At 42.7% G+C, this 15,436-nt stretch overlaps 1 protein-coding gene across 3 annotated transcripts in view; it reads right to left on the reverse strand.

Annotated features, from left to right (window-relative positions):
* Positions 1-15,436, reverse strand: part of BMPER (BMP binding endothelial regulator) — a 244,370-nt gene that overhangs the window by 11,346 nt on the left and 217,588 nt on the right. The window lies entirely within an intron of this gene.

The raw sequence follows: 15,436 nt of genomic DNA on the forward strand, positions 1-15,436 counted from the left end.
AAGGGTTGTAGATGGGGAAACCTGATTGGCCCATTAAAATTTGCTATTTTAGATTGGAAATCTAAATTGGCAAAATTCTGCATGGAACTTAAGTGCTGGATACCTCTGAACAGTGTGATATTAGATTTCCTTTCCTCTAGAGCAAGATTATCCAACAGAACTTGCTATAAGGATAGACATGTTCTATCATCTCCACTGTGCAAAGCCACTCTCCGTTTTTGGCTACTGAGCACCTGGAATGTGGACCACAATGGAGGAACCGAGTTTCTAATTTGCTTTAATTTTAATTAACTTAGATATAAATAGCCCAATGTGCCTAATGGCTACCCTACTGGAATACCATCGCCATCTTGTGACAAGCACTGATATAAAACTAAGAGACTTTACTGCAATATTTCCAAAAATAGTAACCAACTTGATGAAAACACAAAATCCCATGGCTTTCTGAAGACAGACAATTAGAATTCGCTTCTGTAATATCTTAGAACCTTAGTCTTTTAAGGAACACTGAATCTTCATTCTTTAGAATGTAAAGCAAACATTTCAGGCCTCTAATTAGACTGCAAGATGAACAGGATTGAATCAAGGTCTTTGCAGCTGAAATATGGAAATGATGGACCAGGACATAAATTGAACGGAAATGCAAACTAACAAATTTTTAAACATGTTGACCACAAAGACATAATAATGGCCTTACATTAGTGTATAATATTACAGTTTACAAAATGCTTTCACACGGAGCCTGTCACTGGATGGTATACAAGGCATAATACAGTTTTTTGTTCCATAAATGAAGGGGTCGTTTTACAAATAAATACATGGGCCCAAAGTCAGCACTTTTAAGTGGAAAAGAGCAAATTAAATTATATGTCCCAGCTTTGAAAGTAGTGTCCTTTTTATTATACCACACAACAATCTCATCTTCTTCTTTCAGCAAATTTACTGCCTAACAGTTTCCGGTTAACATTTATCCAAGAGGCCTCCAAGATTAATAAAATTAAACTACCCTTATATTTTGCATAACCTTGTTCAGCAAACTCCCTTCCTCACAGAAGCTATTCAAGGCTGAACACAGAAAAAATAATATCCAAGAGTACAAGCTGCACTTACGATCTTGAAAAATGATCATGACACTGCCACTGGACATTAATAATGTCATTTTCCCGTGGTGTGGGACCTGTGCACAACTGATTGTCAAGAGCAGTCAGCTAGCTCTGGGTAGAAGTCGACACACTATCTGCTCTAAACAGCAAAAAACAGATTCAAGGAGCAACAGACCCACAGTTAACCCACAAAGTTATTGCAGCCCAATACTCAAGGGCACAGTTTTGGGAAATACGAACAAACAGGGACAAAAGAGGAGCAGATGTAAAACCTAAAGAGCCTCCTTCCATGTCAAGGACTGAGAGATTATTTGATGAGTGATACCTAAGACACGATAACCAGGACAGAAAAAGTGATCTTTCTTTCTTTGTAGTAATCATGGTTGTACTTTTTTTTTTTTTTTTGAGACGGAGTTTCGCTCTTGTTGCCCAGGCTGGAGTGCAATGGTGCGATCTCAGCTCACTACAACCTCTACCTCTTGGGTTCAAGCAATATTCTTGCCTCAGTCCCCCAAGTAGCTGGGATTACAGGTACCCACCACCATGCCAGGCTAATTTTTTGTATTTTTGGTATAGACAGGGTTTCACCATGTTGGTCAGACTGGTCTCAAACTCCTGACCTCAGATGATCTACCCACCTCGGCCTCCCAAAGTGCTGGGGTTACAAGCATGAGCCACTGTGCCTGGCTCAAGGTTGTATTTCTTAATACTTCTCCACACTTTTATTTTAGAAATCTTGGGAAATCACCTTCATTAGCAAATGCATTCAGGCATTAAACACACAGTACTGTCTTTACACTGGGTAGAGCCTCTGGAATTCCAAAGAGAAGCCAAATAAAGCTTGTCCTTAAAATGGCATCTAAATGCCAATGTATGAATCCCCCTCAATGTCATTTCCCTTTGTTGTTTCAATTTTCATTTCAGAATAACCCACACCCATCATATTTATGCTCAGACTTCACAGCGACATTTTTGGCTGCTCCAGGTTCTAACCTCTAATCCCATTCCTACTTCACTTTCCCAGTAGAATTTGTTCCCCACCCTCTCTCCTGGCCCATGGGGGTGGTCTCTTTCTGTATACACGGTTCCCACTGCCAAGACCTGGACGGAATGGCATCTCATGGACCTGATAAAATGATGGCACATATATGGGAAAAGGCTGGTCTCAGTGTGAGAAAATGTGTCCTCAGATTTGAGCGAATGTCTACTATAATTCTGTAAAATTCCATGGACAATAAACAAATAAAATGTAATTTGTTTGGGTAAGGGGATTGTTAGTGAATGTTTCCCTTCTTTTCTCTTGATTTCTACTTGTCTTATGAAGCTATTTACACAATTTAAGGTAAATTATAGACAGCTAAATCCAATTCATTAATACTGTTGAGAGAAAATGTTTTAAGCACACATTTAATAACCGCTGTGTACATGTACTCCACCTCACCCACAGACAGGCCCCTCTGTCTCCACAGACACAATCAATGATATGCCTTCCTGTAAAACTAAGGAAGATTTGAGCCTTTTATATGATCAGCCACTATGGGGAACAATATATGAGAGAAAAATGTTTGTCTAAGCCAGACCTTTACTTGAAAATGTTTTATGTATTTTTATAGGCTTGAAATTTGTGTTTTGTCTCGGAGGTTAAAATTCAAAAATGTTGTTTTTCACTTATCAAGTTGATGACTTTTACATAAAATAATGAACAGAGTTTGTGAGAGAATGGAGCAGCAGCCGTCTCCCTGCCCCACTGGCAGTGGTGTGAAACTGCCAGCTCTTACACAGAGTGTTTTTCAGGGAATGTCTCCTACAGTCCATATGGCAATGGGATATGAGGCAGAGATTTTCACTGCTCCATTTAATAGATAGGGAAGCTGAAGCTTGAAGAAGTTAAATAATTTACTCAATGTCACAGAGCTGATCATAGATCCAGAACTGCAAACCTAGGATGACACCTTGTTTTTTTCTGACCTCAGAACCCATATTCACAGTAACTACGTTAGACCTTTCTAGAGAGCAATTGAGCTATATTTATACACAGCCCAGAGAAAGGTTCTTACTCTCTGATGAAAATTTTACACCTAAGGAAATAGTAATGCCCGTGAATATAGGCTTCAAACCTAGGAATTTTCATCACAATGCTATTTAAATTGAAAAAGAAAAGGGAAATAACCTAAATTCTCCATAAAAAGGGCCCAGCTAGATAAATTCAGGTGACTTCTGTGATGAAATACCCTACAGCCATTACAATGATGTTTTGGAAATATATTTTTAAATATGAGGAAATGTTTGGGAAGGATTAACTGAAAAAAAAGAGAAGGATAACAAAACTGTGTTTCAACATCGTGTCATCACACAATGAAAACAAGAATAACTGAAAACAGATATGACCAAATCCAACGGACAGCTCGGTGTGGTGGATTGTGGTTCTTCTTAATTTTTTTACCTGTATTTTCTACATAGGCCTGATTCCTTTGTTATTTTGCCAATTCTGTTACAACAGAAACCCAAAGAGTCAGGCAGGCACTGTGGATACATATCACTTTTCTAAAAAGGGAAACATCACAGTTTACTTTTAATACTACACAAAAGAATATTATGAAAGATATTAATACTGAAATCAGAATTTCAGAACGATAGTGGGAAAGTAAAGAATGGGAGTAAATGAGAGCGTCTATTTGTAGGTCTTAGTTATTCAACATTCCTCCAGCTAAAATCTGCCCAATCTGTACTTTGGCAGCCTCTTGATATAGACTTCGACTGGATTCACTTTGCGTTGCCCTCACACTTGCATTTCATTGGTCTACTAATGTGGTGGTGGAATAGATAATGGAATAATTTTGCATGCTTCTGTTGGTTACAAAGGAATTTATTAAGAGAAAAATAAAAGCATCTTCAAATGCACTTCAAATTTTAGGGAGGGACAAAACAATTGTTATTCAACTATTCAATTCATGTTTATCACACTTCATAATTCAGTGTGAGGAAAATCTAATTTATGACACAGTGAAGTTGAGTTCTTCTGTGTTTATGGAAGATTGTTGTCCTTTTCTTAATCGGTATGCACCCATAGTCTACATTTATATTCATTTTATAGAATAAGTAGCAGAATTTTATCACTTCTGGGAGTGACTGAGATTTATGGCTTTGGTACCTCTGCTCTCATGACATTGTTCTGTCACATTTATGTTCTGTTTGATGGTGAGTTGGTCAGGAAACACAGCCACCCACTGCTCCAGTGGGAAAACACAGGTTGCATTACTCTGAGCTTTTCCAGGAAAGATCTGCAGGTGAAGAGTGCCTGCCTGACTGGGTTTCTATTGTAACGGAATTGGCAAAATAACAGAGGAATCAGGCCCATGCAATCCCCTTAAAGCAAACTGTCTGTCACAGGAGCTTCAAATTAATGTATCTAGAAATGGTTTCCTGATTCATCTGCCCCACTCCTGGCATCTCGCCTGGCAGCCAAGAGGTTCAGGCAGGACTCTTGCTCTGTGTGGTTAACACAGCTGCTCAGTGCCACAATAGGGCAAGAGAAGGCCCAGAGCTGCTGCAGCGGCCCAGGGAGCTGGCACCAGGCTGGGCAGCACTTTGTCACACATCCAATACCTCCCTTCTCTCATTGTTTGATGTTTGTGTGTCATGTTTCAATGACTCCTTGAAGGCATGTTTTAACCCTGTTCTTCACAGCAGTCAGCACAGTAGTGGGATCAGAACTGACCTGTGGTCAGTTCCCTCCCTGAAATCCAATTAAACACAACTCATCTGCAGAGAAGCCTTCAGAACTATTCTCCCGCATCAAACTACAGCTACTGCCTCCTGAAAACTCCACACCAGAAACCATTAGACACATGTGGCTATTTACATTGGAATTTAAGTTAATTACCATCAAATAAAATTACAAGTTCAGTTTGTCAGTATCATTAGCCACATTTCAAATATTCAATGGCAGCAGGTGCCAGTGGCCCCTATACTGGACAGAGTGGATTGAGAACACTACCATCATTGAAGAAAGTGCTATTAGATGGTGCTGCCAAGAGTGCAGCTCCATTAGCACCAGGGAATCCATTTCTATCCTCCTCGAGGGATTTATAGGTGTACTGAGATTAGGATCAAGCTCACCTCTGATTGGGTACCTACAAAAAAAAATTCAAACTTCTTGGCATCAAATTCAAGGTTCCTAGCAGCCTAGACTTCAGCCTACTTTTCTAACTCCATTTCTTTCTTCCCCACTCATTCTTTTACCAAATCATAGAATGTCCCATCAACCCTTGGACTTCCATCCACCTGGCTATTCCTGACTGGAAGGTACTTCCAGGTCTTTTCCACTGGAAAAATCTAATGTCTATCCTTTAAGACTTAATTCAAATTCCTCAGTGGTGCTTGACAACTGGCCCCCCAAAAGTTAGCCACTCCCTGTAGGGTCCCATGTCCTTCATACCTTTCTTATTGCACAGATCCTTTGAAACATCATCTCTTTCCTTGTTGGGGGACAAGGACTGTGTCTGGCTTATCTAGCCCCCCAGCACAGTGCCGTGAACAAGTAGCTCAGTAAATATTCAGTGAATCATTCAAAGAGTGAAAGAGAGTAACCTCATGACCTTTTCCCAGCTTCCACAGCATTGGACAGCTGGACACTGATATCTGAAGGGCATGAATTCCATCCTTGCTCCCACTCTGTGGCCACTGCTTAATATGGCCAAGGCCACGGGGGCTATTGGCCATAACAACCTCTGAACTAAGCTGCTTCTGCAAGAACCTTTCTGGTGTCATTTTCATTTTGAACTTATTGCACTCCTCTCCTGTCTCCAGGGGAATTTTTTTTTTAATTTTAATGACTGGTGGAAAAAAAGAATTTGATGAGAGAATTCTGCTTTAACCACACATTTTCAATAAAGCACATATTTGATATAAGAAAAACTAATAGTTTTTCATGTTAATAAAAAGGCAAACCTCCAATACTGCTAAAATCAAAACATCAAACCCATCTATGCTTCCTAGCAACAGTATATCCGAGTGGTTTCCCCTCTGCTTTCTCTGGCACAAGGGCCGTGCCTGTCAGACAGAGGCAAGTGCCTCTGCTTCCCAGGCACAGCTTTGAACGACAGATGTATTACCCATTGGGCACCCTCCACACTGCTTCTTGGAGAACAGAAGGGCAAGCCAGGAGCGGCAGGTGCCAGCTCCATCTTGGAGCCAGATATCCAGCGTTCTGGCTGTCTTCTCTGCCACCACAAAGGGTCTTCAGCTGGACTATGTTTGTCAATCTGAAGGTCAGCTTTCCTGGGAGCAATGGCAGGATCGAGGCAGAACTCAACAGTGCAAGGAAGATAGCAAGAAAACCACCATTTGGTCATATGGCTTTCCTTGTTCCACATATCTAGGAAGGTCATAGAAGTGAGTGAAGGCATCTTAGGCTTATCAGTGCATGGGCATCAGTGGAAAACAGGGGAGGGAGAAGATAAGGAAGACAGAGTCCTAGCTGAGTGAGCAGCAGTGTGGTTAGCTACCACAAGCCTATTAAAAAACTCACATTTTAATCCTTGAAATCCTGCCCTAATTTCCCTAATCTGAGTTGCATGGAGACAACTAAAGGTAGTAGCCAAGGTAGGGAGGCACATCCATGTCATATTATACCTATGAAAACAATGTCATCCAATATCATGCTTTTTTCCTCAGCCCTATACAGGCACGTTCACACACTCATTCTTATCCATCCATCGAAGGGGCACAAAAAACACCACTGTCACATGAAAAACACGACCAGAAAGTTCAATCCTGGGAACTGTGAAGCTGTTTTATTGAGCTGTCAATGAAAGGGCAGGGCTAGCCTGCTGAGCCAGCCAGCAGGGAGTTCCTGCTGCTCTGTCCACAGCTTTCACGGGCCAGCCCCAGTTTGGCATCCCTGTGGCTACTGTCCATGCCGGCTTAAATATTGTTGAGAATATTCCAGGTTCTATGGCTGCCTGGGGTTGCCAGGACAGAACAGTAAGTCCAGGCATTTTCATTAGCTTGTGGATTTCATAACCTTGATCTGGGGAAACAGGGCAGGAGGATATCTGGAACGGGAGTCCAGCCTGTTTCTCTGGTTGTAGATACAAAAGTTATCTCCGGTTCAGCTTTCCCAAATTCTCCCCTCATCCCCCTATACTCAAGTTAAATTGTTCGCCCATTCTTCAGTGAAAAGAAGGCATTCATGGAGCTCTGTTTGTTCCAGGCACTAAACAAGGTACAGAGGCTAACAGAGATGGGCTCTTCCAAGAAAACAGGATTGTGCAGATATTAAAATCCAAACTCCAAATGACAAAACAACTATTACGAATGAGAAAAAGGAAATTCCAGGCTAAGGGAGGTGCCTGAGTAGAGGCACAGAATTTCCAAACCACCAGATCTTAGATTTGATAGTCATGTGGTCAACCTCCCAATATCAAAAACAATACAAAGCAAAAAAAGTCCCTGACAAAGAATCATGCAGCCTCTTCCTGAGACCTCACAGGACAGGGGGCTGGTTTCCTTGCAGGGAAGCTCAGCAGATCTGCTGGTTATAACATTTCTTTCTTCTAGGGATCCAAATCCTCATAATCTCCAGTTAACTCTCAGGTCTGACATCGGGAGCCACACAGAATCAGTCAACGTGTCCCCGCTCCTAAGGACTCTTCAGTTACCTTCCTGCACTCCCCTGCTCAGCCTCGTATTTTCATCTTCCTGCCTTCTGTGTTCCTGCCTCCTGTGTTCCTGCCTCCCTATCAACTGCTTGCTTCCTGGCTTGATAAGAACAAAAATCCAACAAACTAATTAACAGGAGAAAAACCTACCAAACCATTTTTGTTCATGATTCACAGTGAATCTCTTACTTGATTGCCTGCCCACTGTCCCTACCTTATATACATTGCCTACTTATACATTCCAACACTTTTTACCTAATTTAGATGCTCTCCAATTACTAAAAATATTTATTTTTAAATCCTCCTAACTTTCCCCAGGAGGTGAATGGCATTATGCGCACAGCAGCACACAGGAGCTCCAGAAATATCATTCGCCTCTGACCCTCTTCTGAAGTTGTGGATTGTTTTTGTGGAATAATGTAGGCATCTGTGGACACAGAGACCCCCTTTAAGAGAGTAGCAATTCTTAGGATTTTCCATGGATGCCAGCTTTAGAAGAAGCTCCACATACTTACTTTTAGTAGAGGTATGCTTTTAGCAGTGACTAAACAGCTATCACGCATGTCTGGAATCTAAAATATTTTCTCCCTTGATAAGGCCATATATCAGACCATATGTGAAGAGTATGATCCTCATGCCCACAGTTAAATTCTCGCCCATCTAATAACAGGGAAGGGATGTGCACCATTTTGCTATTTTCTCTATACCCATGGGCCACATCTTTAAGGAGCCCAAAGCCAGAGACTATATGACCAGTACCCTTAGAAATATTTCTGTTGGGAAGTTAAGCTATCTTTGCTTAAGTAGGAAACACTGGCTTCATGGAGGGAAAAATTGACCATGATTAACAGACATTTGCTCAGTTGTCACTCTTCTAGAGATAACTCCTCATTTCACTTTGGGCCCCATTCTAGAAGAGCCCAGCAAATCTTGCAAGATGGTCTCAGGAGCTGGCCAGGGAGAGGGAAGCTTGGTCACGACCCCCCTCTAGTGGCTGAGAGTTAGAGCATGAAGTAACCATAATTCTTACTCCAGCATTTGCTTCTAAATCAAACAACTCACCTTTTTGGAGGCTGGCTGATAAAAAGGAACATAAAAATGGTGCTTGGCAGAAAAATCAATCACTTTTCTCTTAAACTTGTGCTCAATTCATCACTGTCATGCTTACTGTAAAACAATTGTAAGGCTGGTGAACTAAACCCCTGTGTAATCCTAAACACCTACCCCTGATGCCTGCCAAGAAGGGTGTGTGCGTCTGAGGCAGGCTCCTGGAAAGGGCAGGGCGAGGTGGGCAACCACCAGGAAGAAGCCTCTGCTCCGTCCACCTTATTTTATCTTTTTTATCTTTTTTGCGAAATCTCATTTCACCTATATACTACATCGAACTTCACATATGTTCTTGTCTCTAAAAAGAATCTCAAGTACAAGAGAGTCAGAACCCTTCACCTAAGCAGAAGAGAAACATTCTTTACCACTAAAAGAAAAACTAAACTGTTTTTCCTACTTCCACACACTCATTCAACACAGAATACTTCGGTCACCAAAACGTGTAGGGACTTTTCCCCACTAACCACTAGTTCTCCAGTGGACACCAACTGGGTGTCCTGAAATTTAACTCAATTCTGACACTATCTACTAGAGTTAGCGTCAGATCCCAGTCCCATAGCACTGCTCCCCACTTTAGATATCAATTGCAGTCCCAGGTTGTGGCCTGTGCTTCTGACCAACCGGTTTATAAATCAGAGTTTCCACAACCCCCTTCTTGGATCCAGTTAATTTGCTGGAGTGACTCACAGGACTCAGGGAAACACTTAAGTTGCCCAGTTGATTACAAAGTCTGTTACCAAGGATACAGATGCACAGCCAGATGGAAGAGATGCACAGGGCGAGGGTGTAGGAAGGGATGCAGAGCTTCTGTGCCCTCTCCAGGCACACCACCTTCCAGAACCCAGGCACACCACCTTCCAGAACCCCTGTGTGTTTAGCTATCCAGAAGCTCCCCAAACCCTGACCTGACCTTTGGGTTCGTGGAGGTGCCATTCCATAGACCTGATTAATTATAACACCAGCCGTTGGTGATCAACTCAACTTTCAGCCCCTCTCCCCTCCTTGGAGGCTAGAGGGAGAGGCTGAAAGTCCAGCCCTCTAATTACATGGTTGGTTCCTCTAGCAATAGAGCCCCTCTCCATCCTGAGGCTGTCCAGGAGCCCCCTAAGGATCATCTCATTACAACAAAAGATACTCCTATCACCAAGTAAATTACAAGGGATTTAGGAGCTCTGCATCTGTCACTCCTACCATTCAGGAAATTAATTGCAAAGGTCTTAGGAGCTCTGTATCAGGAACTGGGGTCAGAGACCAAATTAAAATTTAAAAAAAAAAAGATTTCCCTAGTGCCCTTACCTACACAGTTTTAGGAACCCTATGTCAGACAGCAAAATACACATTTCAATATACACATTTCACATCTACCAAGTCTGAGGTGGTAATCCATCAGGGGCCAAAGGTATCAGCATGTTGCCAATATTCAGCCACGTTTTGGGGTAAGCCTGACTCTTAGTTTGTAAAATGATGGGGTCCCCACAGTACTAATATTCTAAGACTCTGTCGAGATATGAATTTGCCCAGGGCTCAGCTAGCCCCAAAACTAGGTAGTATATGTATTTTAAAAGCCCCCAGCCCAGAAATGAGAGAGGGATCTTTACCCCAAAGAAACTCACTGTCTCCTTTTTGGTGAGCCCATCTCATCATAATTCTACTCCCAACATAGATACACACCATCTTTGAAATTGTTCTAGTCCCCTCAACAAACTCCAAGAGAATATCCGCTGTGTGCAACCTGTGGGCCGGGCACTGTGGGAAATGCAGAAAGAAAGAAGAACCTGGCTTCGATCCTGGGGCCTTTGGGGTGTGGTGGGGAGGGCAGGGCAGAACTGGGCCAGGCAACATGCAAGGAGGAGTCTTGAGGGCAACATGTTAAGGGGGCACTAGCTCTCAGGCTCCAGTAAGTACAGGGCTGGCACTTGAGATAAAATGCCTTCTTAAATGTTGCTTCTCATGTCTGGGCCCTAGAGGAGAAGAAAACATGCCTACACAGGTGTCCCACAGCATAATCTATTCGAAGAGGCAGCAAGGTAAGTGATCACCACACCAAGGTTGAACCTCAATTGTGTTATCTTGGGCACATTATTACCCCTTTCTACATTCTCCTTTCCTTGCCTAATCTCTCTCCCTTAGGGTTCTCATAGAAGGTAAATGAAAATGTGTTCTCCCCTTCCCCAACGAATCCCTAAAGAGAAGAGCAAACTTCATCCATGCACGGAAATGGAAATGGTTAGAGGACTAAGCAAAACAGAAATTGCAGCACTCCATCTCCACCCCCACTGAAGTTCAGAGTTTGAAGGATGTGCAGGAATTGAACTTTGTTCTTTCTTTCCTGTCACTCTAGGGTCCCATCCCCTGGGATGCCAGCCCCAGCACTGTCTCTAGTCTTCCCATGGGCAGCCGAACAATACCAGCCTGGGTTTGCCTGTGTCGGCCATGGCCACTTCCAGAGAGGGCAGTAATTGGGAGTGTGGAGTCACAAGTGGCAGTGAGGAAAATTTATGAAAGTGAAGGCCTCTAGCATCTGGAGGCCACACCCCAGCCACACGCAGCAGCCACCACCAGCCCCCTGCTTCAAAGGGGCCGATCCTTCCATAGGCCTTTTTCACATTAGGCAGTGGATGGCTGCCAAGTCCCACAAACAGGCGAAGGCACAAATCCTCCACTACGTGCATTAATCAAAGGGCGGCAGAGGCGGCTGCCCCTGGAGCATGCGGTACAGTGGTGAACTTTTTCAGATGCCGGGGGCCTTGCATGAAGCATCTGCTGTGCTTTTTGGCTCCACAATAAACCAGCATTCACATCCCATTACTGCACAAGAAAGGGTCTTTTCACACTCAATGCCCTTTGCAGCCTTGGCTGCCCAGGGATAGCTCGGTCCACTGGACCTAAACAGGGTGCTACCCATCCCGAGAGGCCCACCCCCACCCATCAGTGGGGCTGGCACACCACCATCCTCAAATCCCAGAAAAAGGACTCCATGACCAGACATTCCCCAAAGCCAAATCATAAACACCACAGGCCTGCCCCTCCATGCCAGCTTCCCCACACCCTCTGCTAGAATGAGAGCACCCTCAGATGAGCCCCCGAGAGTTGGAATGTGAGGCCTGTTTTCTATAAGCAACTGCAGAGATAATTGCCTAAAAGGCCCCAGAACACTGGCCTAAAGGCATCGCATGATTTTCTCTTCTTACCATCACATTATTAATAAGTGGCAAAGACAGCATTCAAAGCTGAGCCCTTGCCCTCTCTCCTAAGGCAGGTCGCCTTCTAAAGCACATGCTGTTCCTTCTAGCTGGGGTGTTCTTCCTCCCCCTTCTCCTAGTTAAAATCCACTCCTCCTTCAATATGCAGCTGAGTAGCTTTCTCAGGGAAGGTTTCTGAGATCCCCAGACTAGATAAGGTTGCTCTTAAACATTCTCCTGGCATTCTTGCATGGCCCTTATCACACCCCGCAACTGCATCCCCATGGGAGCAATCCCTCACACCATATACTCCACCATGCCCCAGGGCTGGCAGGTGTTGCTCACCAATTTTTCCCAGCCCTAGTGCGGTGCCTGGTCTAGAGTACATGCTCAAAACCTGTTTTCTGAATGCATTACTTATAGATGTTTATATAGTCAAGTCCAGATAAAGTGACTCCTAAGATGACAATGAGATTTAGAGGGTTAAATGGCCTCAAAGTGAAGGAGGAATAGGCATTCCACGGATTTAACTACTACTAACAGACTGCGGGAAGTAAGTTCTGAAAACTGGAGTAGACAGCTAGGAGGTCAATGGTGGTCTTAGCAGGAGTATTTTACGGGAGTGGTGGGGTGAGCAATCATCCTGAAATGTATTGCAGGTGGAAAATATGGGAGGCAATGAGGAAAGGCTATTCTTTCAGTAGGTTGTCAGAGCAGATGAGAGAAATGAGGAGATAATTTGAAGGGAACCCAGAAGACAGAGAGAGAGAGAGCAAGGCAGAATCAAGAAGACTTGAACACATTTTGCATCAAAGCGGGGAAAGAAGTCCAAGATAAGATGCTGAAGCTAAAGAGATGGAGGGTTTGGGTAACTGGTGACATAATATCAGGAAGAAAACAGGAGCGGATGGGGTCAAGAATGCAGGGAAAAGATTACCCTCCTATTCACTTATCATTGCTAGTAGTCAAATTCCTGAAAAAAAAAGAAAAAGAAAAATGTAGAAGTCCTTATATTCATATACGACAACACAGGGAGAGGTAACCTCTAGATCAGCAGTTGGAGGAAGGAAGACCAAGGTGCCAATCCAAATATCTAGCAAAGAAGCGGACAGAACTGAATGCAATTTGCAAATAGTGTTTCCAGGTGAGGAAAGACTCCAGACAAGGGACAAGATGAAAGCCACCAGAGAATGAGATTTTACTCCCCAGCTCAGTCCATGCCCTTGGGGACTCATGGCAATGGAATTGAAATAAAACTAAGCCAAAATTATAATATGGCAGGTTTTCTTTCTTTCTTTCTTTCTTTCTTTCTTTCTTTCTTTTTCTTTCTTTCTTTCTTTCTTTCTTTCTCTTTCTTTCTTTTCTTTCTTTCTTTCTTCCCTTCCTTCCTTCCTTCCTTCTTTCTTCTTTTTTTTTTTTGACAGAGTCTCGCTCTGTCGCCTAAGTTGGAGTCAGTGGCATGATCTCAGCTCACTGCAACCTCTGGAGTCAGTGGCACAATCTCAGCTCACTGCAACCTCTGCCTCCTGGGTTCAAGTTATTCTCCTGCCTCAGCTTCCAAAGTAGCTGGGACTATAGGTGTGTGCCAGCACACACGGCTAATTTTTTTTGTATTTTTAGTAGAGACGGGATTTCACCATATTGTCCAGGCTGGTCTTGAACTCCTGACCTTATGATCCACCCACCTCAGCCTCTCAGAGTGTTGAGATTACAGGCGTGAGCCACCACACCCGTCCCTAATATGGTAGGTTTTCTAGATTTAAACTTGTGATCTAAGAGTAGTGATAGAACATTTTTCCCCAAAGCAGGGGACCTGAAATTGAGAAAGCCATTTTTTTGGAGGGGAAGGGGTAACGTTTATAGATGTTTTCTTCCTAAATATTTTTATGTTCCCACTATACAATAAAAGTCTTAATAGCAACAATCATGGCAACCCACTGTGATTTAGGGCTGTGAGGGCTCAAAAACCCAATAGGCCGGATGACTCACAAAAAGTCAGAGAATTATAGAATCACAGAGTTTTAAAAGACCTTAGGGAATATCTACTCCCTGCAGGAATTCCTTTTATAATACTCCTGCCAGATGGTCGTACATCTGCATCATGTCTGTGATAGGAGCTCAGTAGCTTTTTAGGAATCTCATTCCTGTGATAGACAATTACAGCTTCTATCTCTCAGGAAGTTTTCTTATATATTAAATGAAAATGTGTTCTATAACTTCCAGCCCTTTATTCAGATCCTGCCTTCTGTTACACTGTAGAATTATTCTATTCTATTTCAGCTTCCATGTGACATCCTCTTCAAACACATTACATAACATAAAAATGTTCCACTTAAAAGTTAAACTTTTGGGGGGCTTTCAGAAGTATTCCTATCATGTCATTTTTTTTTTTTTTGCTTTTATTTATTTTACTTCCAGCAGCTAAAGGGTGTTCCACCTAAGCGTAAACATAAACATTACTTTCCTTTTTTTAATTCTTTTAATAAATCTCTACTTAGCAAGCAACTGTGCCATTTGTCTGAGCAAGGGACAAAGATGAGTAAGGCGGGGTACTTACTCCAAACTACACAATGTGCCAAAATAGGTTGTAATAAAGGAGGAAAATAATCGGTGTTACAAGAAGCAGTCTAGCATTACCAAAGGAATTCAAGGAAATAGATTACTCTGGTATGGAGGATAGGAAGTGAGAAGTTAGGAAAGATTTTGAGGAGGTGGCATCATTTGAGTTACATCTAAAAGAAAAAAATAAGTTTTACCCAGGCAAAGAGGAAAAAAAGGCTTTTAGAAAAATGTATACTTTAGACATACATTTGTTTGAATCGGCATACGTTCCATTTGGGGACCCATGAACATCAAGAAGGGGAACAGACATCACGAGAAATCAATGGGAAAGTTAAGTGTTGCTTATTTAATGGATTCCTTGTATGCCAAACTATGAAGCACAAACATTATTTAAGTAATCAGAAGGAGTCATTGACAGTTGGAGCAGAAAAGTGATAGAACTCAAAATACGCATCAGGAAAGCGAGCTAATAAGAATATTTTGGATGGAATGGAAGAGGTAGAGAAAAGAAGTTATGTAGGGATTAAGCAGCTATTTCAGAAGATCCAACTAAGGTTTTACAAGAGGGAAAGACAACACTTACCTGGGGGAACACCAGTAGAAATTGAGAGGGGACATAAAGCATAGAGATAGGAGAATGTATAGAGCCTGAAAAAGGGTCTCACACTGGGGCAGAAGGGAAAAAGAAGAGTCAAAGATGCATCTGGAGATTCAAGCTTGGATTTAAAGTCTGCCAAGAAATTAGAGGGATGCAGAAGAAGCCGGTAGTAGAAAGGAGCGGGGTGGGGCAGGGGAGAGATGATGAGTTTGTATTTAAACA

The sequence above is a fragment of the Nomascus leucogenys genome, chromosome 17, assembly GCF_006542625.1.
Source record: "Nomascus leucogenys isolate Asia chromosome 17, Asia_NLE_v1, whole genome shotgun sequence".
Classification (NCBI taxonomy): domain Eukaryota; kingdom Metazoa; phylum Chordata; class Mammalia; order Primates; family Hylobatidae; genus Nomascus; species Nomascus leucogenys.